At 41.6% G+C, this 27,058-nt stretch overlaps 2 protein-coding genes across 4 annotated transcripts in view; both read right to left on the bottom strand.

Moving 5' to 3' along the window:
* Positions 1-855, bottom strand: part of kcng4a (potassium voltage-gated channel, subfamily G, member 4a) — a 244,221-nt gene extending 243,366 nt beyond the window's left edge. Inside the window, exons 1-2 of one of the 2 annotated variants that reach the window (XM_061917989.1) lie at positions 462-855; positions 233-353 (exon numbers count right to left, since the gene is read on the bottom strand). The gene's annotated coding sequence lies outside the window, so the exon portion shown is untranslated. Of the gene's footprint in view, positions 1-232; positions 388-461 lie in introns of both variants that reach the window. The other variant, XM_061917987.1, reaches the window with a different exon arrangement.
* The window catches only part of LOC133563704 (potassium voltage-gated channel subfamily G member 4-like), a 198,755-nt gene that overhangs the window by 62,769 nt on the left and 108,928 nt on the right, over positions 1-27,058 (bottom strand). The window lies entirely within an intron of this gene.

Genomic DNA, 27,058 nt, shown 5'->3' on the forward strand with positions numbered 1-27,058 from the left:
AGAGAGAAACAGCGTCTCAATTATTCCATTTGTCTTGCATGTTTTAAAAGTAGACAATAAATAATCTTTGTATAGCTCCTGTCTTGGCTATTGTTGGCCAAACATTGCATAAGCATAATTTGTTGAAAAAACTGCAAAAATAAAATAACGCCACAGTGCCAGAGAATGTTGCCAATGTCAGCATTTTGATAAAGAAGGTGAGAAACATAAATGAATTCAAGAAATAACTTACAGCAGAGTACAAAGGTGAAGTCGACATCCATTGCTTTCGGCTCATATGGGGTCCTCTCCAAGGTTTCTCATAGTCATCGACGTCCAACTGGGGTGAGTTCTTCCTTGGCCTTATGTGGGCTCTGTACAGAGGATGTTGTTGTGGTTTGCGCAGCCCTTTGAGACACTTGTGATTTAGGGCTATATAAATAAACGTCGATTGATTGATGATTGAGTCTGTGTGTTCTCACCTGTCTTTCTCCTCTTCAAAATGAAGGTGTGATCCCAGTGTGCAGAAAGCAGCAGGGGTCAGAGTGCAGGTAAAATGGTATTTAGTCTGAGAACAAAAGGGGAAGCTATATCATACTAAACAGGCTAGAAAGTAAATATATGCTGGAGGACATCAAAGGTGTACCAACATGAAGCATTCACAAGAGACAACTGAACTTAAACAGTCTTGATTGCAAACAGGGAAAAGGTGTGCTGGCAAACAAAGTCAAGGTGCTGCATAACCAAAGTGATGGGAAGTGCAACCAAATTAAAAGCACAAGACAGGAAATAAGCAGAGGTGGGTAGTAAGGCGCTACATTTACTCCCTTACACCTACTAGAGTACCTTTTGGGATCAATTGTACTTCTAAGAGTAGTTTTACTGCAACATACTTTTACTTTTACTTGAGTATATTTATAGAGAAGAAACGCTACTTTTACTCCGCTCCATTTATCTACATTCACCTCGCTACTGATTTTTATCGATCTGTTAATGCACGCTTAGTGTCAGAGTTGCCACTGACAGTTTCTCCTCAGTGTGTTTAGTATTTCCTGTCCTTAATTGCTGTCTAGTGCTCTTATTTTGTCAGCTTCCTGTCTAGTTCCCTGAGTGCTGTGTTCCTCCTCAGCTGCGACTGATTGGCACCTGGCCACACCCGTTGCCAATCAGCCTGCTCCTATTTGTACCTACTTTGTTTTGTGTCAGTTGTGAAGTGTGAAGTGAATTATATTTATATAGCGCTTTTTCTCTAGTGACTCAAAGTGCTTTACATAGTGAAACCCAATATCTAAGTTACGTTTAAACCAGTGTGGGTGGCACTGGGAGCAGGTGGGTAAAGTGTCTTGCCCAAGGACACAACGGCAGTGACTAGGATGGCTGAAGCTGGGATCGAACCTGCAACCCTCAAGTTGCTGGCACGGCCGCTCTGCCAACCGAGCTATGCCGCCCTACCAGTTGCTGGATCATTGTGTTGTCATGCAGACTTGTATTGTCGTTGCCTCATGTACCATGAATTGATTAACGTGGACCCCGACTTAAACAAGTTGAAAAACTTATTGGGGTGTTACCATTTAGTGGTCAATTGTACGGAATATGTACTGTACTGTGCAAACTACTAATAAAAGTATCAATCAATCAATCAAACTCTTGTGTCTTTGCTACCTGTCGTGTCTGGCATCATTTCAGCTACTACCTGTCGTGTTACATCTTGTCCTGGTCGTCGTAGCGGTAAGCTGTTTTTGTTAGCCATTAGCTATTTCCAGTTTTTCTGTTTGTTATCCTCAGCTTCCATGCTAAAATTCCTTTTTGTTTCTTGCTAGCTTCTATGCTAAAGGCCTTTTGTTTGTTATCCGCCCACGTGAGCGCTTTTGGTTTGAACCCTTTGTTTGATTTTGTCTTAGTATCTTTATTAAATCATGTTTGCTCACTCCATGCCTGCCTCTATCTCTGCATCTTGGGGTTCGACACCTGATAACCCTGACACTTAGTTTGCTTTGTCGGACAGACCTTCAAAGTATTTTTTTTTTAAATTGAATTATATTTATATAGCGCTTTTCTCTAGTGACTCAAAGCGTTTTACATAGTGACACCCAATAGCTAAGTTACATGCACCTGGGGATAGGTTGATTGGCAACACTAAATGGTCCCTAGTGTGTGAATGTGAGTGTGAATGTTGTCTGTCTATCTGTGTTGGCCCTGCGATGAGGTGGCGACTTGTCCAGGGTGTACCCCGCCTTCCGCCCGATTGTAGCTGAGATAGGCGCCAGCGCCCCCCGCGACCCCGAAAGGGAATAAGCGGTAGAAAATGGATGGATGGACATTTAAACCAGTGTGGGTGGCACTGGGAGCAGGTGGGTAAAGTGTCTTGCCCAAGGACACAACGGCAGTGACTAGGATGGCGGAAGCGGGAATCGAACCTGCAACCCTCAAGTTGCTTGCACGGCCACTCTACCAACCGAGCTATACCGCCCAAAGTAGGATCTATCACATGCCTGCGTTTCACCAATCAAATGCAGTCACTGGTGACGTTTGACTCCGTTTCACCAATCAAATACAGTCACTGCTGACGTTTGAATAGACTACAATAGAATAGAATAGAATAGAATAGAGTTTTATTGTCATTATTGCAGTGAACAGGTTCAAAGAACAACAAAATTGGAGCAGATCCCCTAAGGTGCATATACAATATGGTAATATATCAATCAATCAATCAATCAATGATTATTTATATAGCCCTAAATCACTAGTGTCTCAAAGGGCTGCACAAACCACAACACAAACCACAACGACATCCTCAGTAGAGCCCACTTAAAGTATATAAATAGTAAAAAAAAGATAGAAATTAGATATGTCTATCTGTGTTGGCCCTGCGATGAGGTGGCGACTTGTCCAGGGTGTACCCCGCCTTCCGCCCGATTGTAGCTGAGATAGGCGCCAGCGCCCCCCGCGACCCCGAAAGGGAATAAGCGGTAGAAAATGGATGGATGTATATATATATATATATATATATATATATATATATATATCCACACACATGCATGTATGCATACATATGAATATATATACACACATACATATAACGTTATTGCACATTATAGTCCGAAAAAAATAAAATAAAATTTAAAACATGACACATGAGGACATGATGGACATATTGTGTTTACTCCGTGCCTGTTTAAGGCTACTATGGCTCTTGGGTAAAAGCTGTTTTTTAGTCCATTTGTGCCAGCTTTTAGCACCCTATAGCGTCTGCCCGAGTGTAGCAGTTCTAGGTGGCAGTGCCCGGGGTGGAATGGGTCTTTCGGGATGCTCTGTGCTTCCCTGAGACCGCGGGAGTTGTACAGGTCAGCCAGGGAGGGGAGGGGGCATCCGATGATACACCGTTTCACCAATCAAATGCAGTCACTGGTGACGTTTGACATTACAAACACCGGCTCTCAGCTCTGTTATTTTTCGTTTTTTCGACTATTTTTTGGAACCTTGGAGACATCATGCCTGGTGGGTGTGTTGTCGGAGGATGTAACAACACTAACAGGGAGGGATTCAAGTTGCACCACTGGCAAGAAATCTGCCGCCAGACCCCCATTGAATGTACCAGAGTGTCTTCACATTTGACCGGCGATGCTAAGACAGACATGGCACAGAGATGTATGGATAACCTGCAGATGCATTTGCAACCATTAAGTCAACCAAATCACAAAGGTGAGTTTTGTTGATGTTGTTGACTTATGTGCTAATCAGACATATTTGGTCACGGCATGACTGCCAGCTAATTGATGCTAACATGCTATGCTAATTGATGCTAACATGCTATTTACGCTAGATGTATGTATATATGAAACTAGATACCCACATATAATGCGAAACAAACACTTACCAATCGACAGATTTAAGTTGCTCCAGTGTCACAAGATGCGAAAGTCCTGATCGTTTGGTCCGCACATTTTACCGGCGATGCTAACAAGGCAGCCATGCTATGGGCCACTTCATTAGGTACACCCACGCTATGGCCGAACAGCGTCAATAGCTATTCGCTCAATAGCTTCAATTTCTTCTTCAATTTTGTTTTCGCTATCTGCCTCCATACTCCGACCATCTGTTTCAATACATGCGTAATCTGTTGAATCGCTTAAATCGCTGAAATCCGAGTTTGAATCCGAGCTAATGTCGCTATATCTTGCTGTGGTAACCGCCATGTTGTTTACATTGGCAGCACTGTATGACGTCACAGGGAAATGGATAGTGGTTTCCAAGATAGCCAAAATAAGGCACTTTAAAGCTTTATTTAGGGATATTCCGGGACCGGTAAAATTTTGAAAAAAACTTCAAAAAATACAACAAGCCACTGGGAACTGATTTTTATTGTTTTTGACCCTTTTGATATTGTGATAATGTTCCCCTTTAATGAGCGCCGTAAGTGGCTGATCTGTTGGCGGTCTCGTCTTGTCCCCCCTGTAACGTATGTCTGGTCTTGTGCCGAAAATGACATTTCGTTGTACTTGTGCAATTTCGTTTTACTTGTGCAATGACAATAAAAATCTATCCTATCCTTACTTTTACTTGAGTAATAAATCTCTAAAGTAACAGTACTCTTACTTGAGTACAATTTCTGGCTACTCTACCCACCTCTGGAAATACGACACGAAGCAGAGAAAAACACCAACAAACTCCAACTAAGACATGATGAGAAAAAGTCCAACATCGACTTGTCCAGGGTGTACACCGCCTTCCCCCCTTGACCCCAATAGGGAGAGAGGTAGAAAATGGATGGCTGGATGGATAAATGTTGTTTTACTGTACTTTCTCATGCATCTTCTCTGGCTTGTGCACATATTTTCAGTAAAAAAAACCACAATTCGGCTTGTTTAGCAGATTTTTCAAATGAGAGTTCTATGGGTTGTTTTTAGAACGTAAACAATGCATTGCCAAATGACTAATAGGAGGATTGTGAATTACCGGCGTTATATTTTGGACATGGGTTTTAAAGCGGATAAACCAAGCCAGGTGCTAATTGTGGCTCCTTCTGTGAAAGACATATCTGTCTTTATAAAAATAAATAAAAAATCAGTGATAACAGATTTACAATTCCAACAAATGGATAATACAAAACATCTAAAAATTGCACGCTTGGAGGAGCAGAACCATTTCCAATGAGCCAGCGATGTAAGGTGAACCAATTCACATTCAGGGCACTTTCATGGCTTATCAAGGCTCCCGACTGACTTGACAGTCTTTCTTAGCATAAAATGGAAAAAAAAGACAGGACAGCAGGTGACTCGCACGCTGCTGTCCTCTCAGTGTCACCCTTTTCAAAGTCCTCATTTCATCCTCCATCAATTTCATGTCATTTCCCCCCCCCCCCCCCCCCCCACACCAATCTGCACTTAAACCATTAAAATAATTTGCCTTTGTCAGGAAGTCTGCTTCTTCCCCTGAAATTGAAGCGCACAGAGGTGATGTCTGGTATATTCCTGTGCTCGTGGCGTTCAAAGGACGTCAAATATAAACTCTTTCCACTCCATCTCACTTTCTAAGAAGAAAGGTAACTTTAAAAAGTCTCTTCCAAAACTATTAGGCGGCTCCTGCAAAAAACCCAAATTGTATGGAAAGCTTAGACAGTACCTTTTGCAGGAGCCCAAAGATGTTTGGTTTTGCTGAGGAAGGAATATAAAAAAAAAAGCTGCTCTCACTCAAAAAAGGCAAACATTTAAAGGCCTACTGAAGTGAGATTTTCTTATTTAAACGGGGATAGCAGGTCCATTCTATGTGTCATACTTGATCATTTTGCAATATTGACATATTTTTGCTGGAAGGATTTAGTAGAGAACATCCACGATAAAGTTGGCAACTTTTGGTCGCTAATAAAAAAGCCTTGCCTGTACCGGAAGTGTACAGGCAAGTGTAAAGCCATCCATCCATCCATCCATCCATTTCCTACCGCTTGTCCATTACGGGGTCGCGGGGGGCGCTGGCGCCTATCTCAGCTTCAATCGGGCGGAAGGCGGGGTACACCCTGGACAAGTCGCCACCTCATCGCAGGGCCGACACAGATAGACAGACAACATTCACACTCACATTCACACATATATATTATTTAATATATATTATTGTTTTAGTTGCATAAAGGGGAACATTATCACAATATCAAAAGGGTCAAAAACAATAAAAATCAGTTCCCAGTGGCTTGTTGTATTTTTTTAAGTGTTTTTCCAAATTTTACCGGTCCCGGAATATCCCTAAATAAAGCTTTAAAGTGCCTTATTTTGGCTATCTTCGAAACCAAAATCTTACATATCCCGAAAAACTGCTTCAAAGTGCCTGATTTTGTCCATTTCCCTGTGACGTCACACAGTGCTGCCAATACAAACAACATGGCGGTTACCACAGCAAGATATAGCGACATTAGCTCGGATTCAGACTCGGATTTCAGCGGCTTAAGCGATTCAACAGATTACGCATGTATTGAAACAGATGGTCGGAGTATGGAGGCAGATAGCGAAAACGAAATTGAAGAAGAAACTGAAGCTATTGAGCGAATAGCTATTGACGCTATTCGGCCATAGCATGGGTGTACCTAATGAAGTGTCCCATAGCATGGCTGCCTTATTAGCATCGCCGGTAAAACGTGCGGACCAAACGATCAGGACTTTCGCATCTTGTGACACTGGAGCAACTTAAATCCGTCGATTGGTAAGTGTTTGTTTCGCATTAAATGTGGGTATCTAGTTTCAAATGTACATACATCTAGCGTAAATAGCATGTTAGCATCGATTAGCGTAGCATGTTAGCATCAATTAGCTGGCAGTCATGCCGTGACCAAATATGTCTGATTAGCACATAAGTCAACAACATCAACAAAACTCACCTTTGTGATTTGGTTGACTTAATGGTTGCAAATGCATCTGCAGGTTATCCATACATCTCTGTGCCATGTCTGTCTTAGCATCGCCGGTCAAATGTGAAGACACTCTGGTACATTCAATGGGGGTCTGGCGGCAGATTTCTTGCCAGTGGTGCAACTTGAATCCCTCCCTGTTAGTGTTGTTACACCCTCCGACAACACACAGACCAGGCATGATGTCTCCAAGGTTCCTAAAAATAGTCGAAAAAACGAAAAATAACAGAGCTGAGACCCGGTGTTTGTAATGTGAAAATGAATATGGCGGGTGTGTTACCTCGGTGACGTCATCGCTAAAAGACCGATAAACAGAAAGGCGTTTAATTTGCCAAAATTCACCCATTTAGAGTTCGGAAATCGGTTAAAAAAATACATGGTCTTTTTTCTACAACATCAAGGTATATATTGACGCTTGCATAGGTTTGGTGATAATGTTCCCCTTTAAGAAATATTCCTGGATCTAAATTTGTTCATTGCTATTTTTATGTTTTTGTTCATTACTTGTTGCCGTCATTAAACGAACAGGTTACTCATCAGTTACTCAGTACTTGAGTAGTTTTTTCGCAAAATACTTTTTACTTCCACTCGAGAAAATATGTGGGTGACTACTCCTTACTTTTACTTGAGTAATACAGCTCTAAAGTAACAGTACTCTTACTTGAGTCCAATTTCTGGCTACTCTACCCACCTCTGGTCAGAACCCCTTGATGATGTGTTCTTCATCAGACGTTTAATTATCCAGAATGGTTGTTCCTCCTCGCTAGCCTCATTTCATCATCAAAGTTGGCCTTCTATAAGGACACAAGAGGAACGGTAAGCAGTCATTTGGAAACATGAGGCCCGTGCATGTCTCATTACAACTCTCCAGTCTCAAGGCTCAGGTATTCCTCTGTCATTCGCAATCTCATTACTGGTAACAGAATCCACGCCAATGTACCCCGCTGGCATCAAAAGCCAGTGCTTTTTATAGCGGCCAAAAGCAGAAGAACGGTATCTACGTGATCAGCGTGGCTAATTAACATCAAATTAATTGAATGACTACTGAGAGCCCTGAGCTGACTGTGAAGATAGTCACTTTCACAGGACGCTTTTAGGTACTTCGTAAATTTGGAGGGTGTCTGTCACTTCCATTACAGTCCAGTCAGATCAACTAGAAGAGTGAACTACATCGTTTCATGCCTTTTAATCACGTTATATAACCTGCTCCTTTATAACCAGTGAAAGATCATTTATAGCACCTCCAGTAATAGAACTATCTGTGACAAATGCAGGAAAAATAAGTTTGCTGTTTCTTTCAATGTCTTTATTGCAAGACTGCCAACAAGAATAATGATACAATACAGAATGTGGCTTAATTATGTGCTGAGAAGACATAAAACCACACCCCGACCCACTGGGTGGGACTATGTGTCAGGTTCAAACTGTTATGATCCGCCGCCCGGATCATATGTTATTTTTGGTTTTCTGTTTGTTTTTGGACTCTTCCGATCCCTAGTTTAGCTATTCCTTATATACCTTGTTTCTGATTTGTTCCACCTGCTCTGGTTTTTGTCGCGCACCTGTGATTCCTGATTACTGCCCTTATTTAAGCCTGCCTTTTTCCTCCGTTCGATCTTGATCCTTTGTTTGCGGTAAGCAACACTCACGAGACGTTTTTGTAAGTCTGTATTCCATGCTAAGTTTTAGCTTCGCTTCCCGTGCGCTCGGCACATCATTTTGGACTCTTGACTTCCTGCTAGTTTAGCTTAGCTTGCCGTGCGTAGGCACGCGCTTTCTTTTGCCTGTTTTTTGTACCAGTGTTATTTTATTTTTGTATTAAACCAAGCACTTACCTGCTATTAAATCAAACAATCAATCAATGTTTACTTATATAGCACTAAATCACTAGTGTCTCAAACCACAACACAAACCACTACGACATCCTCGGTAGGCCCACATAAGGGCAAGGAAAACTCACACCCAGTGGGACGTCGGTGACAATGATGACTATGAGAACCTAATATTCCTGTCCTTCGTGCATCTTGGGGTGACAAAACACGCATCGCCATGCGCGCACCTCGTGACAGAAAGGATCAAGATCGAACGGAGGAAAAAGGCAGGCTTAAATAAGGGCAGTAATCAGGAATCACAGGTACTCGACAAAAACCAGAGCTGGTGGAACAAATCAGAAACTATGGTAACAAGGAAAGTAAGGAAGAGCTAAACTAAGGATCGGAAGAGTCCAATAAATGATAAATGATAAATGGGTTGTACTTGTATAGCGCTTTTCTACCTTTGAGGTACTCAAAGCGCTTTGACACTACTTCCACATTTACCCATTCACACACACATTCACACACTGATGGAGGGAGCTGCCATGCAAGGCGCTAACCAGCACCCATCAGGAGCAAGGGTGAAGTGTCTTGCTCAGGACACAACGGACGTGACGAGGTTGGTACTAGGTGGGATTTGAACCAGGGCCCGTTGGGTTGCGCACGGCCACTCTACCACTGCGCCACGCCGTCCCCAATAACAAACAGAAAACACAAAAGGACTCAAAAACCCAAATAACATATGATCCGGGCGGCGGTTCATAACACAAAGACTGATGCTATTAATCAGAGAATAAGTAAGGAATCATGCAGAGACAGAGTTCAATTTAGCTCATGAGGAGACACGTATTTCGGGCTGTATTCTAGTTATAGATTCAAACTACGTTCTAAAAGTCCAGCCTCCTCTATTTATTTGGAAAGCCCTGTTACTGTACTGAAACTGTCGCTGAGGACTAAAACTGGGCTAAAACTCCCAGTGTAGTGGGTTTACATAATTCACCCAAGGAACTTTAGTTATTAGAAAGTTGCGGTCGCACGGTTTTTCACGGGCCACATATCCGACATTGATACACTAGTAGCCACTCCGTTGTTGATTTAAGTAAAGTCTGAATGTCATTAAAACAGTTACCCTCGTCTTTTGACACTTCTTCCACTCCCATCCTTGCACGCTACACCGCGACAACAAAGACGGGGAGAAGACGCTGCCGAAGGTGAGCCACGTAAATAAGACCGCCCACAAAATGGCGCATCTTGAAGCGACTCTCAGAAAGCGACTTGAAGACGATCTGTAAAACGTAATCCGTGCAACATTTTGACCAAAGAACCACCATTACATGTTATGTAGACCACAAGGAAGTGTTTTCCATTTAGAAAAAAAAAAATAATAATATGACTCCTTTAATGCGCCCTATGTTCCGGTGTACCTTTTGTTTGATAAAAAACCTGGCTAGACCCGCTCATTGGCAGTGCGCCTGCCTTACAATACGTATTTAGTTAGTTTGTATGAATATAATAATAATTAATCATTTTGTCCTAGAGACTATTGAGGTTTGTATGTGGGCCCGAGCGGGCAGCACGGTGAAACAGGGGTTAGTGCATGTGCCTCACAATACCAAGGTCCTGAGTAGTCCTGAGTTCAATCCCGGGCTTGCGATCTTTCTTTTTTTTTTTTTTTTTTCTCATTTTATTTTTATTGACATCCAGCATCAGACATTTCCATCTACTAAATCATATTCACATACATCACATAACCGTTGTCTGTCCTAAATGTCAAAAGTATTTTTGTTTGCCACCCACCCCCCCAAAAAAAGAAAAAGTATCTCCACATACATCAATTAAATCAGCAAAGAATAAATAATCCATTGATAATAATAATGAACAGAGATAAAATAAAATATATACAGATACTTATATGTATATGTACACATATAGGGAGTAACCTTTTTTTTTTTTTTAAACAGTACACTAATTCCCAAGATTTAAGTCAGGCTTATGGGGCGTGACATAATTGACCCAGTTTTCCAAGTATAAGTCAAATTTCTCCGATTTATAATTAATAAAGGCAGTTATCTTCTCTATTTTATATATGTCCATTGTGGTTTCCATCCATTGCTTCAAAGTTGGGCTCTCCTGGGATATCCATTTCCTAGTGATGATCTTTCTGAGATCTTCTGGGGCTTCACGGTGGCAGAGGGGTTAGTGCGTCTGCCTCACAATACGAAGGTCCTGCAGTCGTGGGTTCAAATCCAGGCTCGGGATCTTTCTGTGTGGAGTTTGCATGTTCTCCCCGTGACTGCGTGGGTTCCCTCCGGGTACTCCGGCTTCCTCCCACTTCCAAAGACATTCACCTGGGGATAGGTTGATTGGCAACACTAAATTGGCCCTAGTGTGTGAATGTTGTCTGTCTATCTGTGTTGGCCCTGCGATGAGGTGGCGACTTGTCCAGGGTGTACCCCGCCTTCCGCCCGATTGTAGCTGAGATAGGCGCCAGCGCCCCCCGCGACCCCAAAAGGGAATAAGTGGTAGAAAATGGATGGATGGATGGATCTTTCTGTGTGGAGTTTGCATGTTCTCCCCGTGAATGCGTGGGTTCCCTCCGGGTACTCCGGCTTCCTCCCACTTCCAAAGACATGCACCTGGGGATAGGTTGATTGGCAACACTAAATTGGCCCTAGTGTGTGAATGTTGTCTGTCTATCTGTGTTGGCCCTGCGATGAGGTGGCGACTTGTCCAGGGTGTAGATGCCTTCCGCCCGAATACAGCACATCCCCGCGACCCCAAAAGGGACAAATGGTAAAAAATGAATGGCTGGGACGTGGGCACTTAAATTTGTCATCACCTTTCCTTGCCCATATGATGGTCATGGTGACCAACACGCCGGACTGTAGTCAGTTGGTAGCGTGTCTTAATGAAATTAAACAATGGATGTCCGCTAACTTTTTGCAACTTAACGCCAAAAAAACGGAAATGCTGATTATCGGTCCTGCTAGACACCGACCTCTATTTAATAATACAATTTTAACATTTGACAACCAAATAATAAAACAAGGCGACTCGGTGAAGAATCTGGGTATTATCTTCGACCCAACTCTCTCCTTTGAGGCACACATTAAAAGCGTTACTAAAACGGCCTTCTTTCATCTCCGTAATATCGCTAAAATTCGCTCCATTTTGTCCACTAAAGACGCCGAGATCATTATCCATGCGTTTGTTACGTCTCGTCTCGATTACTGTAACGTATTATTTTCGGGTCTCCCCATGTCTAGCATTAAAAGGTTACAGTTGGTACAAAATGCGTCTGCTAGACTTTTGACAAGAACAAGAAAGTTTGATCATATTACGCCTGTACTGTATATACCTTTATATACATATATACATACATATATACCTATACTGTATATACCTTTATATACATATATACATACATATATACCTATACTGTATATACCTTTATATACATATATACATACATATATACCTATACTGTATATACCTTTATATACATATATACATACATATATACATATACTGTATATACCTTTATATACATATATACATACATATATACCTGTTCTGGCTCACCTGCACTGGCTTCCTGTGCACTTAAGATGTGACTTTAAGGTTTTACTACTTACGTATAAAATACTACACGGTCTAGCTCCATCCTATCTTGCCGATTGTATTGTACCATATGTCCCGGCAAGAAATCTGCGTTCAAAAGACTCTGGCTTATTAGTGATTCCTAGAGCCCAAAAAAACTCTGCGGGCTATAGAGCGTTTTCCGTTCGGGCTCCAGTACTCTGGAATGCCCTCCCGGTAACAGTTCGAGATGCTACCTCAGTAGAAGCATTTAAGTCTCACCTTAAAACTCATCTGTATACTCTAGCCTTTAAATAGACCTCCTTTTTAGACCAGTTGATCTGCCGCTTCTTTTCTTTCTCCTATGTCCCCCCCTCCCTTGTGAAGGGGGTCCGGTCCGATGACCATGGATGAAGTACTGGCTGTCCAGAGTCGAGACCCAGGATGGGCCGCTCGCCTGTGTATCAGTTGGGGACATCTCTACGCTGCTGATCCGCCTCCGCTTGGGATGGTTTCCTGTGGACGGGACTCTCGCTGCTGTCTTGGATCCACTTTAAACTGAACTCTGGCAGCTGTGTTGGAGCCACTATGGATTGAACTTTCACAGTATCATGTTAGACCCGCTCGACATCCATTGCTTTCGGTCCCCTAGAGGGGGGGGGTTGCCCACATCTGAGGTCCTCTCCAAGGTTTCTCATAGTCAGCATTGTCACTGGCGTCCCACTGGATGTGAATTCTCCCTGCCCACTGGGTGTGAGTTTTCCTTGCCCTTTTGTGGGTTCTTCCGAGGATGTTGTAGTCGTAATGATTTGTGCAGTCCTTTGAGACATTTGTGATTTGGGGCTATATAAATAAACATTGATTGATTGATTGATCATTTCAAGCATGTTGGCCAATGGCAGAGTTGCGTGCCGTCATATCGCCCCGAGGTCTTTTTTTACACTTTTCCTGCTTAATCGGGGCAGTCTGGTGTGCTGAAGCCAGCTGTCCTCATGGTTCATCAGAGTGCCCCCTCTAAACATGTCAGCACGGTGTCATGCCGGCTGAGTGGTCATTTTTCTGGGCCCTCAGGGCACTGCGGGGCGGGGGGGCGTTTCGCCGCAATCTCGAGGCCACGTGGCACACATGTAGGTGGCGAAACCATCCGAGTGGAGTCGTGTGCTAAGTGGAGGTGGAGATAGCGATAGCTTGTTGAACCTGTTTAACGTGCTAAGCATGAGCCTCGATGCAAAGCAGTGGTTCGTTGCGCTGAAGCAGTTTTGATTGAAACTGATTAGCTGGCATGCAACATGGTGACAAGCGAGTCATTCATTAATTGGCTAATTAACCGGCTGTACGAGTTTTATTTATCCATGAAAATATGAAAAAGCTGATGATGGTTTGTTTGGCGGACAAACAGCTGGAAGGAGATACCGTAGAAGTCCCCTATCCAAGTAAATGCTGTACATGGCTGGCTGTCCCCTGCTTCTCCCGTGCCTTGTCCTAAGCCGGTGGTCCCTTGTTCCCTGGGCGCCACACTCGCTGTTTTGGGTTGAGCTCTCTGGGTGGCTGGGGCCGTTTTCTGGCTCCCGCACATACTGGGGGTCAAATATATTGTACATATAAATACACATATATACTCACATACACACAATTATTCATATATATATATATATATATATATATATATATATATATATATATATATATATATGTATATGTCTTGATTGGATTATCCAGAGAATAGTGCTCGATATTGTGGTAGAGCGCAATATGTAGGTGTGGGAAAAATCACAAGACTACTTCATCTCTACAGATCTGTTTCATGAGGGGTTCCCTCAATCATCAGGAGATTTTAATGGAAGCATTCACATACAATGGTTTATATAGAACACAGAGTGGGTGGGTACAGGCAGGCGTAGGGGCATGGTGATTGGCTCATGTGTTACCTAGGAGGTGTTTCCGTCTGTGGCGGCATGTTGAAATGATTTCACTGCGCTTGTTGAGGGATGATAGATCTGGATGATATATAATAAACAGTTTCTCTTTTAAGCATAGGTTGCATCTTTTATTACCACTGTTGTAAGGTGTGCTGGATGCAAGAATTTGCCATGTTATTGAATATTCAACATTATTGTCTTTGAGGTTCCAAATGTGTTTGCTGAGTTCTGTAGAATTCTGCAAAGTCTGGTTTCTAAAGGAGGCGTTGTGATTATTCCATCTTGTTTTTAACTGTAGAGATCTGTAGAGACGAAGTAGTGTTGTGATTTTTTCCCACACCTACATATTGCGCTCTACCACGGTATCGAGCACTATTCTCTGGATAATCCAATCAAGACATATATATATATATATATATATATATATATATATATATATATATATGTATACATGCATATGCACAAATACAGTACATACCTAAACACTCAAATTTCGTACATTCACTGTACAAACAATCCCACCAACACGTCTTCCTATGAGGAAGCAGTGCCTGGGGAATCTGTGGTGGACTCTCCTATTTCTGGGGCTGAGGTCGCTGAGGTTGTTAAAAAGCTCCTCGGCGGCAAGGCCCCAGGGGTGGATGAGGTCCGCCCGGAGTTCCTTAAGGTTCTGAATGCTGTGGGGCTGTCATGGTTGACAAGACTCTGCAGCATCGCGTGGACATCGGGGGCGGTACCTCTGGATTGGCAGACCGGGGTGGTGGTCCCTCTCTTTAAGAACGGGGACCGGAGGGTGTGTTCCAACTATCGTGGGATCACACTCCTCAGCCTTCTATGTATGTATGTACAGTATGTGTATATGTATGTTTGTACAGTCCATCCATCCATCCATCTTCTTCCGCTTATCCGAGGTCGGGTCGCGGGGGCAACAGCCTAAGCAGGGAAACCCAGACTTCCCTCTCTCCAACCACTTCGTCTAGCTCTTCCTGGGGGATCCCGAGGCGTTCCCAGGCCAGCCGGGAGACATAGTCTTCCCAACGTGTCCTGGGTCTTCCCCGTGGCCTCCTACCGGTTGGACGTGCCCTAAACACCTCCTTAGGGAGGCGTTCGGGTGGCATTCTGACCAGATGCCCGAACCACCTCATCTGGCTCCTCTCCATGTGGAGGAGCAGCGGCTTTACTTTGAGTTCCTCCCGGATGGCAGAGCTTCTCACCCTATCTCTAAGGGAGAGACCCGCCACACGGCGGAGGAAACTCATTTTGGCCGCTTGTACCCGTGATCTTATCCTTTCGGTCATGACCCAAAGCTCATGACCATAGGTGAGGATGGGAACGTAGATCGACCGGTAAATTGAGAGCTTTGCCTTCCGGCTCAGCTCCTTCTTCACCACAACGGATCGGTACAACGTCCGCATTACTGAAGACGCCGCACCGATCCGCCTGTCGATCTCACGATCCACTCTTCCCTCACTCGTGAACAAGACTCCTAGGTACTTGAACTCCTCCACTTGGGGCAGGGTCTCCTCCCCAACCCGGAGATGGCACTCCACCCTTTTCCGGGAGAGAACCATGGACTCGGACTTGGAGGTGCTGATTCTCATTCCGGTCGCTTCACACTCGGCTGCAAACCGATCCAGCGAGAGCTGAAGATCCCGGTCGGATGAAGCCATCAGGACCACATCATCTGCAAAAAGCAGAGACCTAATCCCGCGGTCACCAAACCGGAACCCCTCAACGCCTTGACTGCGCCTAGAAATTCTGTCCATAAAAGTTATGAACAGAATGGGTGACAAAGGACAGCCTTGGCGGAGTCCAACCCTCACTGGAAATGTGTCTGACTTACTGCCGGCAATGCGGACCAACAGAGTTAGTGTGTGGAACAATTTCCCTCGTGGATCATTAAAGTTTTTCCAAGTTGTCTAAGTTTTGGGGACCATAATTGATGTCAGCTCATTTCAAGGGGAGATCTTTTTTTCAGATTCAATTGTTTGGCCGACCCAAAATAGTCATTGTTTGCAGGATTCCCAGTGAATTTCAAAGTTGTTGTTTTTTTTTTTTACTTCTGGCAATTTGTTGACATCATTATCTTGCATTTGTGCCAAGTCTGCATTTTGTTAGTAATTGAAAGAAGGACTACAAGGCCACCACAGGTGAGGGAAGGATTTTTGGTTCTATGCCAAAGTTTTTTCCTGTTGTGGTTTGTTTTTATGGATTGAGACAAAACCAACAATCTTTTTTTTTTGTAAAACCACACACTTGATGATGAGCCAACAATACTTCAGCACATGTCAACATTAGAGAAATCATCCTCCAATTTTATGTCGACAATAGCGGTCAATCATGAAGGTCAACGTCGACTTAAGCAGACAATTTTTACAAACCCCGTTTCCATATGAGTTGGGAAATTGTGTTTGATGTAAATATAAACAGAATACAATGATTTGCAAATAATTTTCAACCCATATTCAGTTGAATGCACTACTAAGACAACATATTTGATGTTCAAACTTATAAAATGTATTTTTTTGTGCAATTAATAATTCAATCAATCAATTAATGTTTATTTATATAGCCCCAAATCACAAATGTCTCAAAGGACTGCACAAATCATTACGACTACAACATCCTCGGAAGAACCCACAAAAGGGCAAGGAAAACTCACACCCAGTGGGCAGGGAGAATTCACATCCAGTGGGACGCCAGTGACAATGCTGACTATGAGAAACCTTGGAGAGGACCTCAGATGTGGGCAACCCCCCCTCTAGGGGACCGAAAGCAATAGATGTCGAGCGGGTCTAACATGATACTGTGAAAGTTCAATCCATAGTGGCTCCAACACAGTCGCGAGAGTCCAGTCCAAAGCGGATCCAAGACAGCAGCGAGAGTCCCGTCCACAGGAAACCATCTCAAGCGGATCAGCAGCGTAGAGACGTCCCCAACCGATACAGGCGAGCGGTCCATCCTGGGTCCCGACTCTGGACAGCCAGTACTTCATCCATGGTCATCGGACCGGACCCCCTCCACAAGGGAGGGGGGGACATAGGAGAAAGAAAAGAAGCGGCAGATCAACTGGTCTAAAAAGGAGGTCTATTTAAAGGCTAGAGTATACAGATGAGTTTTAAGGTGAGACTTAAATGCTTAAATTAACTTATAATTTCAACACGTGCCAAAGTGTAATTAAGTCCTGCTCGACCATGTTAGAGGTGGGTGTATCGACATAAATGGATAATACCAATTTGAAGGTGGATGTTGGTGTTGGATTGATAGAACGGTTAATGGGGTCGATACTTTTGTTGCAATGTTTTTGTTTACTCCTGCAAGTTTCTCAAATTTCCTCAGGGTTTGTGCAACCGCAGTGTTTTTCTCGTCTGTACAAACATTGCATCTCTGCTGCTCACTCAGGCAAAGCACACTTTGCCTATCACTCACTCACTCTGACTATTAACTCTATTTTTTACGAATATCTGCTTGCATTGGAATTTTTTTTGGTTTGTAGTCATTTTTTTGTGCATTGTTGCTTGTTTTTGTTATCATCAGTTACTTTTTTTTATAGCATAATTGAATGCAATAGGGGAATTATTGTTTTGGTCAGGAGGTTAGCTTAGGTCAGGTCGGCCGGTCGGTCGGTCGGTCGGTCGGTCCGCCGGCCGGTCGGTCGGTCGGTCGGTCGGCCGGTCGGTCGGTCGGCCGGTCGGTCGGTCGGTCGGTCGGTCGGTCGGTCGGTCGGTCGGTCGGTCGGTCGGTCGGTCGGTCGGTCGGTCGGTCGGTCGGTCGGTCGGTCGGTCGGTCGGTCGGTCGGTCGGTCGGTCGGTCGGTCCGTCGGTCGGTCGGTCGTCCGTCCGTCCGTCCGTCCGTCCGTCCGTCCGTCCGTCCGTCCGTTAGTTAGTTAGTTACATTATTTAAATCAGGGGTGCCCATTACGTTGATCGCGATCGACTGGTCGATCTCGGAGGGTGTGTCAGTCGATCTCAAGCCAGGCATTAAAAAATGTACATAAAAATGAGCAATCATCAATCATACCAAGACTTCACTTTCGTCAGTTGTTTGACATTCTCGGCACCCGAGGATCTTGTGAGATGACGCTGGCTGCTGCGAGCTCATATTTAAGAAAAAAATCACTAACAGGGCGGACGCAGAGAAACACATTTTATTTCTAGAGACTCCGTACCTACTGTCAAAACTCTAAAGAGCGACTGCACAGTTCCTGTCTTCACCATAAAAGACCTGTTTCATCCTGCCTGTGCTAACAAAATAAGAGTCTCAGACAGCTAACGTCTACAAGCTAGCAAGCTACGGAGTTTGATGCCAATGTATTTCTCCCCCGCTCTCAGCGACCGCTCCCTCTCCTCGCTCGCCCACACACTCACTGACGTCACTCACCTGCTGCCAGACATTAAAGGGCCACACACATATGCTACTCTCATAACAAAGTGTTTAAAAAGGAGTATGCAAGTTGGACAAATGAGATGCCAAATCCAACCACTTTCATGTGGTATTAGACAGAAAGGAGGACTTTTTTTTTTCCTCCATTTGAAAATGCGGACGTTATCAGCACCACTGTCTGATTCCAATCAATGCAAGTCATCAGAATCAGGTAATACACCAACTTATAGTCTTGTCTTCATGAAAGAAAGGAATCTATGTGTGTTAAACATGCTTGTATTATCATTAAACACCATTAACTTGTTAACAAAAATGTCTCTTTCATAAATAAATAAATATAAATTATAAATAGGAATGAGGTAGATCCCCTCGACTTGGTCAATTGAAAAGTAGCTCGCCTGCAGAAAAAGTGTGAGCGCCCCTGATTTAAATGAAAAGCGATATACCAAATACAATTTATTTGTATTATTAATATTATTATTATTATTAAATACAGGGCTAGTATTGTGTTGCCTCTACCAGGGGTCGGCAACCCAAAATGTTGAAAGAGCCATATTGGACCAAAAATACAAAAACAAATCTGTCTGGAGCCGCAAAAAAAATAAAAAGCCATATTACATACAGATAGTATGTTATGAGATATAAATTGAATCAAGAGCACTTAAAGGAAACCAAATGAGCTCAAATATAACTACAAATGATGCATAATGATGCAATATGTACATATAGCTAGCCTAAATAGCATGTTAGCATCGATTAGCTTGCAGTCATGCAGTGAGCAAATATGTCTGATTAGCACTCCACGCAAGTCAATAACATCAACAAAACTCACCTTTGTGCATTCACGCACAACATTAAAAGTTTGGTTGACGAAATGAGACAGAAAAAGATCAAACACGTCATTGAAAGTTATTCGGAGAAAGTTATACATGTAAACCAGGGCTGTCCAAAGTGCGGCCATTTGCGGCCCGCCACACTTTCTGTAAATGCTATTGCAAAAATAAAAATAAAAACACTAAAAAAAAGAAGAATGAGGTGAAATCTAACGGGGAAAAGTTCTAATGTTGACACAAAGCTGCCATGCAGGCTGTTTGTTTTTCTTTTGTCTTTCTTTATTTTGCTTTTATTGCCAATGCAATAATTGCCAATGCAATAATTGTCAATAATTCATTTAATAGAATGAATTATTGACCTATTTAAGGCTCCAATTACTTCAAATATTTCACTTTATAATGTTTTATGTGGAAAATATTATGTGCATATACTGTGTGGTTGGCTTATAAAACAGTGTTTTCTTTGACAAAAGAGCATAAAACCAACAAAATAATAGTTCAAAAGTAAAATCGACAGATATATCTGAAGTTGATTTTGTAACTTAAGTGTTGAAAGTAAAACAAATAATAATAAAAATGTATCACTTTATAAGTGGGGGACCTTTTGGATCCCAAAGATATTTAGTGGGATTTTATTCATTTTTTCACTGTGATTACTCAAAAATAATAATACATTTAAATCAATGGCGTCCTGCATTATTGATCTTTTTAGGGCTCTAATTACTTCACATCAAACATTGCTTTCTGAATGTTTTGGGCAATGCGGGAAATACTGCATATTTCAGTTTTACTATTAAAAAAAAACAAAGTTGTTTTTGACTGAAAAGGCATTAAACCTTTTTTTTTTTAACTTTATATCAACCTGAAGTTGATATGGAGATTTATTGTAAGCGTTGCATAAAAAATGAAAATAATAATTTCACTTATTTTTAACATGTTAATGACGGTCCCTGGGAGTCCTAAAGGTAAAAAAAAATGAATCCATATATTTTGTGATGGTTTGAAAATAAAAAATATCAAAACGGCTCCCGCATGGTTTAATTTTTCCGTGTGTGGCCCTCAGTGGAAAAAGTTTAGACACCCCTGATGTAAACAAACTACGGTGAGTTCAAGAACCGCCAAAATTAGTAGGAAAAATCGGCGTTCGCAAAATACTCGCATCAGTGAAGCATGTTTATTATAAACAGTGTACTTTATAACAATTAGGGAGGTTTGCGTCATGTTTATCCTCCTACAGCATGGGTGTCAAACTCTGGCCCGCGGGCCAAATCTGGCCCACCGTGTAATTTAATTTGGCCCTTGAGGCAATATCAATGTAGCATTAGCGCTAGCCCGCCGCTGTAACACTGCATTCACGGCTAATACTCATACTTGCCAACCCTCCTAATTTTCCCGGTAGACTCCCGAAGTTCAGTGCCCCTCCCGAAAATCTCCCGGGGCAACCAATTTCCACCTGGACAACTATATTGGGGGCGTGCATTTAAGGCACTGCCTTTAGCGTTCTCTACAACCTGTCGTTACGTCCGCTTTTCCTCCATACTAACAGCGTGTCACATAATATTTGTGGCTTTTACACACACACACACACACACACACACACACACACACACACACACACACACACACACACACACACACACACACACACACACACACACACACACACAAGTGAATGCAAGCATACTTGGTCAACAGCCATACAGGTCACACTGAGGGTGGCCGTATAAACAACTTTAGCACGGTTACAATTATGCGCCACACTGTGAACCCACACCAAACAAGAATTACAAACACATTTCAGGTGAACATCCGCACCGTAACACAACAGAACAAATACCCAGAATCCCTTGCAGCACTAACTATTCCGGGAAACTTCCAGCAAACTAACCAATAATTAATGTTTTATTCATGCATTTTCTCTTGCTACTTCAAGGCTTGAATGTTTGGTTCATTCATTATTGTTATTTTATTTTGTGAATTGTGAATTATATTTATATAGCGCTTTTCTCAAGTTACTCAAAGCGCTTTACATAGTGAAACCCAATATCTAAGTTACATTTAAACCAGTGTGGGTGGCACTGGGAGCAGGTGGGTAAAGTGTCTTGCCCAAGGACACAAAGGCAGTAACTAGGATGGCACAAGCGGGAATCGAACCTGCAACCCTCAAGTTGCTGGCACGGCCACTCTACCAACCGAGCTATTTAATAAAATTTTCAAATGTATTATTAGCCTGTGGAAAAAATTTGAAATTTACCTCAGAAAATTGCAAATAGAAAAAAAGGCGTTACATTTGTATTTACATTTTATTTAATATGCCATTGATATTTTTTTTTAATTATTATTATTATTATTTGAAACTGGATTTTGCATGTCACTAAAGTTATATAAGCCTTGCTTGTTCAATATTTAATGCAAAACTTGTTTGGGTCCCTATTAAAAGGTTAATTTGTTCAACCTTGGCCCACGGCTTTGTTCCGTTTAAAATTTTGGCCCACTCTGTATTTGAGTTTGACACCCCTGCTTAACAGAATAAAATATTAAAAAGTAAAAGAGTTCAAAGTAAAAATACAAACTACAGGAAATATAAAAGCAGTACATTGTAAAATACATAATAATACAGGACTATTACAAGACAGGACTTTACAGGACACAGAACACTAGTCACTGGTTAAAAGCAAATCTCAACAGGTGTGTTTAGAGAAGGCTTCTGAAGGTGGGAAGGTGTGAGCGAGGGAGAAGGCTCTATCACCCCAGGTCTGGCGTGATAGAGTTCTTGGTATCGGATCAATTTCACGATTCCCGGTATCACTCATCTCAGTTTTCTACAAACCCCGTTTCCATATGAGTTGGGAAATTGTTTTAAATGTAAATATAAACGGAATACAATGATTTGCAAATCATTTTCAAGCCATATTCAGTTGAATATGCTACAAAGACAACATATTTGATGTTCAAACTGATAAACATTTTTGTTTGTTTGCAAATAATCATTAACTTTAGAATTTGATGCAAGCAACACATGACAAAGAAGGTGGAAATAAGTACTGATAAAGTTGAGAAATACTCCTCAAACACTTATTTGGAACATCCCACAGGTGTGCAGGCTAATTGGGAACAGGTGGGTGCCATGATTGGCTATAAAAGCAGCTTCCATGAAATGCTAAGTAATTCACAAACAAGGATGGGGCGATGGTTGCCAATTTTCAAGCAAATTGTCGAACAGTTTTAGAACAACATTTCTCAACGAGCTATTGCAAGGAATTTAGGGATTTTACCATCTACGGTCCTTAAAATCATCAAAAGGTTCAGAGAATCTGGAGAAATCACTGCACATAAGCGGTGATATTATGGCCCTTTGATCCCTCAGGTGGTACTGCATCAAAAACCGACATCAGTGTGCAAAGGATATCACCACATGGGCTCAGGAACACTTCATAAAACCACTGTCAGTAACTACAGTTGTTTGCTACATCTGTAAGTGTAAGGTTAAACTCTACTATGCAAAGCAAAAACCATTTATCAACAACACCAAGGAACGCCGCTGGCTTGGCTGGGCCCGAGCTCATCTAGGATGGACTGATGCAAAGTGCAAAAGTGTTCTGTGGTCTGACGAGTCCACATTTCACATTATGTTCGGAAACTGTGGACGTGGTGTTCTCTGGAACAAAGAGGAAAATAACCATCCGGATTGTAATAGGCGCAAAGTTCAACAGCCAGCATGTGTGATGGTATGGGGGTGTATTAGTGCCCAAGGCATGGGTAACTTACACATCTGTGAAGGCACCATTAATGCTGAATGGTCCATACAGGTTTTGGAGCAACATATGTTGTCATCCAAGCAACGTTATCATGGACGCCCCTGCTTATTTCAGCAAGACAATGCCAAGCCAGTTGTTACAACAGTGTGGCTTCGTAGTAAAAGAGTGCAGGTACATTCCTGGCCCGCCTGCAGTCCAGACCTGTCTCCCATGGAAAATATGTGGCGCATTATGAAGCGTAAAATACAACAGCGGAGATCCCGGACTGTTGAAGGACTGAAGCTCTACATAAAACAAGAATGGGAAATAATTCCACTTTCAAAACTTCAACAATTAGTTTCCTCAGTTCCCAAACGTTTATTGAGTGTTGTTAAAAGAAAAGGTGATGTAACACAGTGGTGAACATGCCCTTTCCCAACTACTTTGGCATGTGTTGCAGTCATGAAATTCCAAGTTAATTATTATTTGCAAAAAAAAAAAAAAGTTTATGAGTTTGAACATCAAATATGTTGTCTTTGGAGTGCATTCAATTAAATATGGGTTGAAAAGGATTTGCAAATATGGAAACAGGGTTTGTATATTTATTATTTTTGGCCACCGTAACATATACACACAGTTTGAACAGTAACACTGTGTTTGAATCAAGTGATTGTTGTGCATACCAGTATATTGTGCACGTATGACAATCACTGTATTAGACACACAAGCATGAATGGCAGCAGTTCATCACGAGGGATTGATGCGTTTTGGGAAATCCCCGTCAAACTGCATCACCAATTAACAGTGGAGAAGACAAGATGGGGAGCAGAGTGGAACAAGCGGGGGAAACTTGAGCAGCCGCCAGGCAAACTAATGAGAGAAGGGAGCCCAAAGGAGCAGACTTTCACTCTGTGTGTGTTGTTGTCATTGTGGAATAATTCAGCAAAGGATGCTGCAGCCAGACTGAACTGATTCTTCATGAACTTGCCATCAATTATGCATTCTAAATTGATCCAGATTATTGGAGAAAAGGAAAGACCCTGAGGGAAAACCGGAGGACGGAAACATTTGTTGCCTCGATGCATGAGGTAACTGCTGCACTACACACACTTCACTGCACCACTGGATGCTTTAGCCTGAGTTTCAGAATAACATTAATGATATTGGATCGAGACACGACACTACGGGCAAGGAAAAAATATAATAATATTTAGTGATGATTGGGAGAAAATAAAGATATATTACATTCTATATATATATATATATATATATATATACATACATATACATAACAGTATATATGTATACATATATATATATATATACACACACACACATGCATATACATATATATATACACACACATATATATATACATATATACACATATATACACATATATATACATACATGCATATATATACATACATATATGGACATGCATATATATATATACACAAATTATATATAAATATATATGTGTATATGTATATGTATATATATGTGTATATATACACATACATACATACATACACACATGATATATATACATATATATATATATAAATGTATATATATATATATATGTGTGTGTGTGTGTTTATATATCTACACATACATACATACACACATTATATATATATATATATATATATATATATATATATATATATATAAACCCCGTTTCTATATTTAGTTGGGATGTAATTGTGTTAGATGTAAATATAAACAGAATACAATGATTTGCAAATCATTTTCAAGCCATATTCAGTTGAATATGCTACAAAGACAACATATTTGATGTTTAAACTGTCACATTTTTTTTGGGCAAATAATCATTAACTTTAGAATTTGATGCCAACAACACGTGACAAAGAAGTTGGGAAAGGTGGCAATAAATACTGATAAAGTTGAAGAATGCTCATCAAACACTTATTTGGAACATCCCACAGGTGTGCAGGCTAATTGGGAACAGGTGGGTGCCATGCTTGGGTATAAAAGCAGCTTCCATGAAATGCTAAGTAATTCACAAACAAGGATGGGGCGAGGGTCACCACTTTGTAAACGAATTGTCGAACAGTTTTAGAACAACATTTCTCAACGAGCTATTGCAAGGAATTTAGGGATTTTACCATCTACGGTCCGTAAAATCATCAAAAGGTTCAGAGAATCTGGAGAAATCACTGCACGTAAGCGATGATATTACGAACCTTTGAACCCTCAAGCAGTACTGCATCAGTGTGGAAAGGATATCACCACATAGGCTTAGGAGCACTTTATAAAACCACTGTCAGTAACTACAGTTGGTCGCTACATCTGTAAGTGCAAGTTAAAACTCTGCTATGCCAAGCAAAACCCATTTATCAACAACACCAAGGATTATGAAGCGTGAAATACGACAGCGGAGACCCCGGACTGTTGAACGACTGAAGCTCTACATAAAACAAGAAAGGGAAAGAATTCCACTTTCAAAGCTTCAACAATTAGTTTCCTCAGTTCCCAAACGTTTATTGAGTTTTGTTAAAAGAAGAGATGATGTAACACAGTGGTGAACATGCCCTTTCCCAACTACCTTGGCACGTGTTGCAGTCATGAAATTTTAAGTTAATTATTATTTGCAAAAAAAAATTTAGTTTATTAGTTTGAACATCAAATATCTTGTCTTTGTTAGATGTAAATATAAACAGAATACAATGATTTGCAAATATTTTTCAACCCATATTCAGTTGAATATGCTACAAAGACAACATATTTGATGTTCAAACCGATAAACTTTTTTTTTTTTTTGCAAATAATCATTAACTTTAGAATTTGATGCCTGCAACACGTGACAAAGGTACAATAGTGCTGCTCACTAACAAACTAACTGCGAATTAAGGAATATTGCTCATTTCGACACATTTTCACTTCATTTTCTTTGTATTTTACCACAATGAAGTGAAAATGTGTCGAAATGAGCAACATTCCTTAAATCTAAGTTATTTTGTTAGTGAGCAGCACTATTGTACCTGAGTGTGGTTATGGTAACTATTAAATTAACCAGTCAGGAACTAAAAGGTTAAACTTAACAAGAGTCACCACAGGACTTCTTCTCAGTCATCCAGTTCACTCTTGTTGCATCGTCACTCCTCATTTCCTTCAATAGACTCTTTTTTTCCTTCCCTCCTTCCTAATTACTGTCCTTATGCTCTCATTTACTCAACTAAGTGTGGCCCACAACAGAAGGGACACATATTAAATTACAATTAACCCACATGTCATTGTTTAGTGTGAAATATATAACCATCTTTTCATGCAGCATCCACATATGGAGGGGCAGAGCTGCTCGGGGAGGCAGAAAAGGCCAAGTGTTCTCTCCAATTAACACGCAAGTCTCTACACAAGGACTACAATGCTGCAGGCCGACATTCTGCATCACGAGGTAGGAGGAGGACATGTTGCCGTGGGGAAAGTGTAGTCAAATATTGTTTGGAGTCTCATCCAGTCAGCAGATGCCGATGTATTTTTTACTCAACACATTAAAATTATATTTCTCTTCAATGAAACACATCGGAGTAAAAAATAAATAGATCGTATTTCCTTGAATTGCCTCCGGGGCGCTAATTCATTTAAAACCTCTTCTCACTCCTGCGCTTACCAAAGGCATGCGGTAAAAGTAAGCATGCGCTAATTATTTTAAAACCTCTTCTCACTCTGGCACTTACCAAAGGCATGCAGTAAAAAAATTCAATGTGATGTAAGCTTGGACCTTAAATCCCACTGAATAGCTCTTAATCTTCTTCCCTTTATGCAATTTCAAATTATCCATCCATCCATTCATTTTCTACCACTTATTCCCTTTCGGGGTCGCAGGGGGCGCTGGCGCCTATCTCAGCTACAATCGGGCGGAAGGCGGGGTACACCCTGGACAAGTCGCCAC

This window comes from Nerophis ophidion, linkage group LG12, assembly GCF_033978795.1.
Source record: "Nerophis ophidion isolate RoL-2023_Sa linkage group LG12, RoL_Noph_v1.0, whole genome shotgun sequence".
NCBI classification, from domain to species: Eukaryota; Metazoa; Chordata; class Actinopteri; order Syngnathiformes; family Syngnathidae; genus Nerophis; species Nerophis ophidion.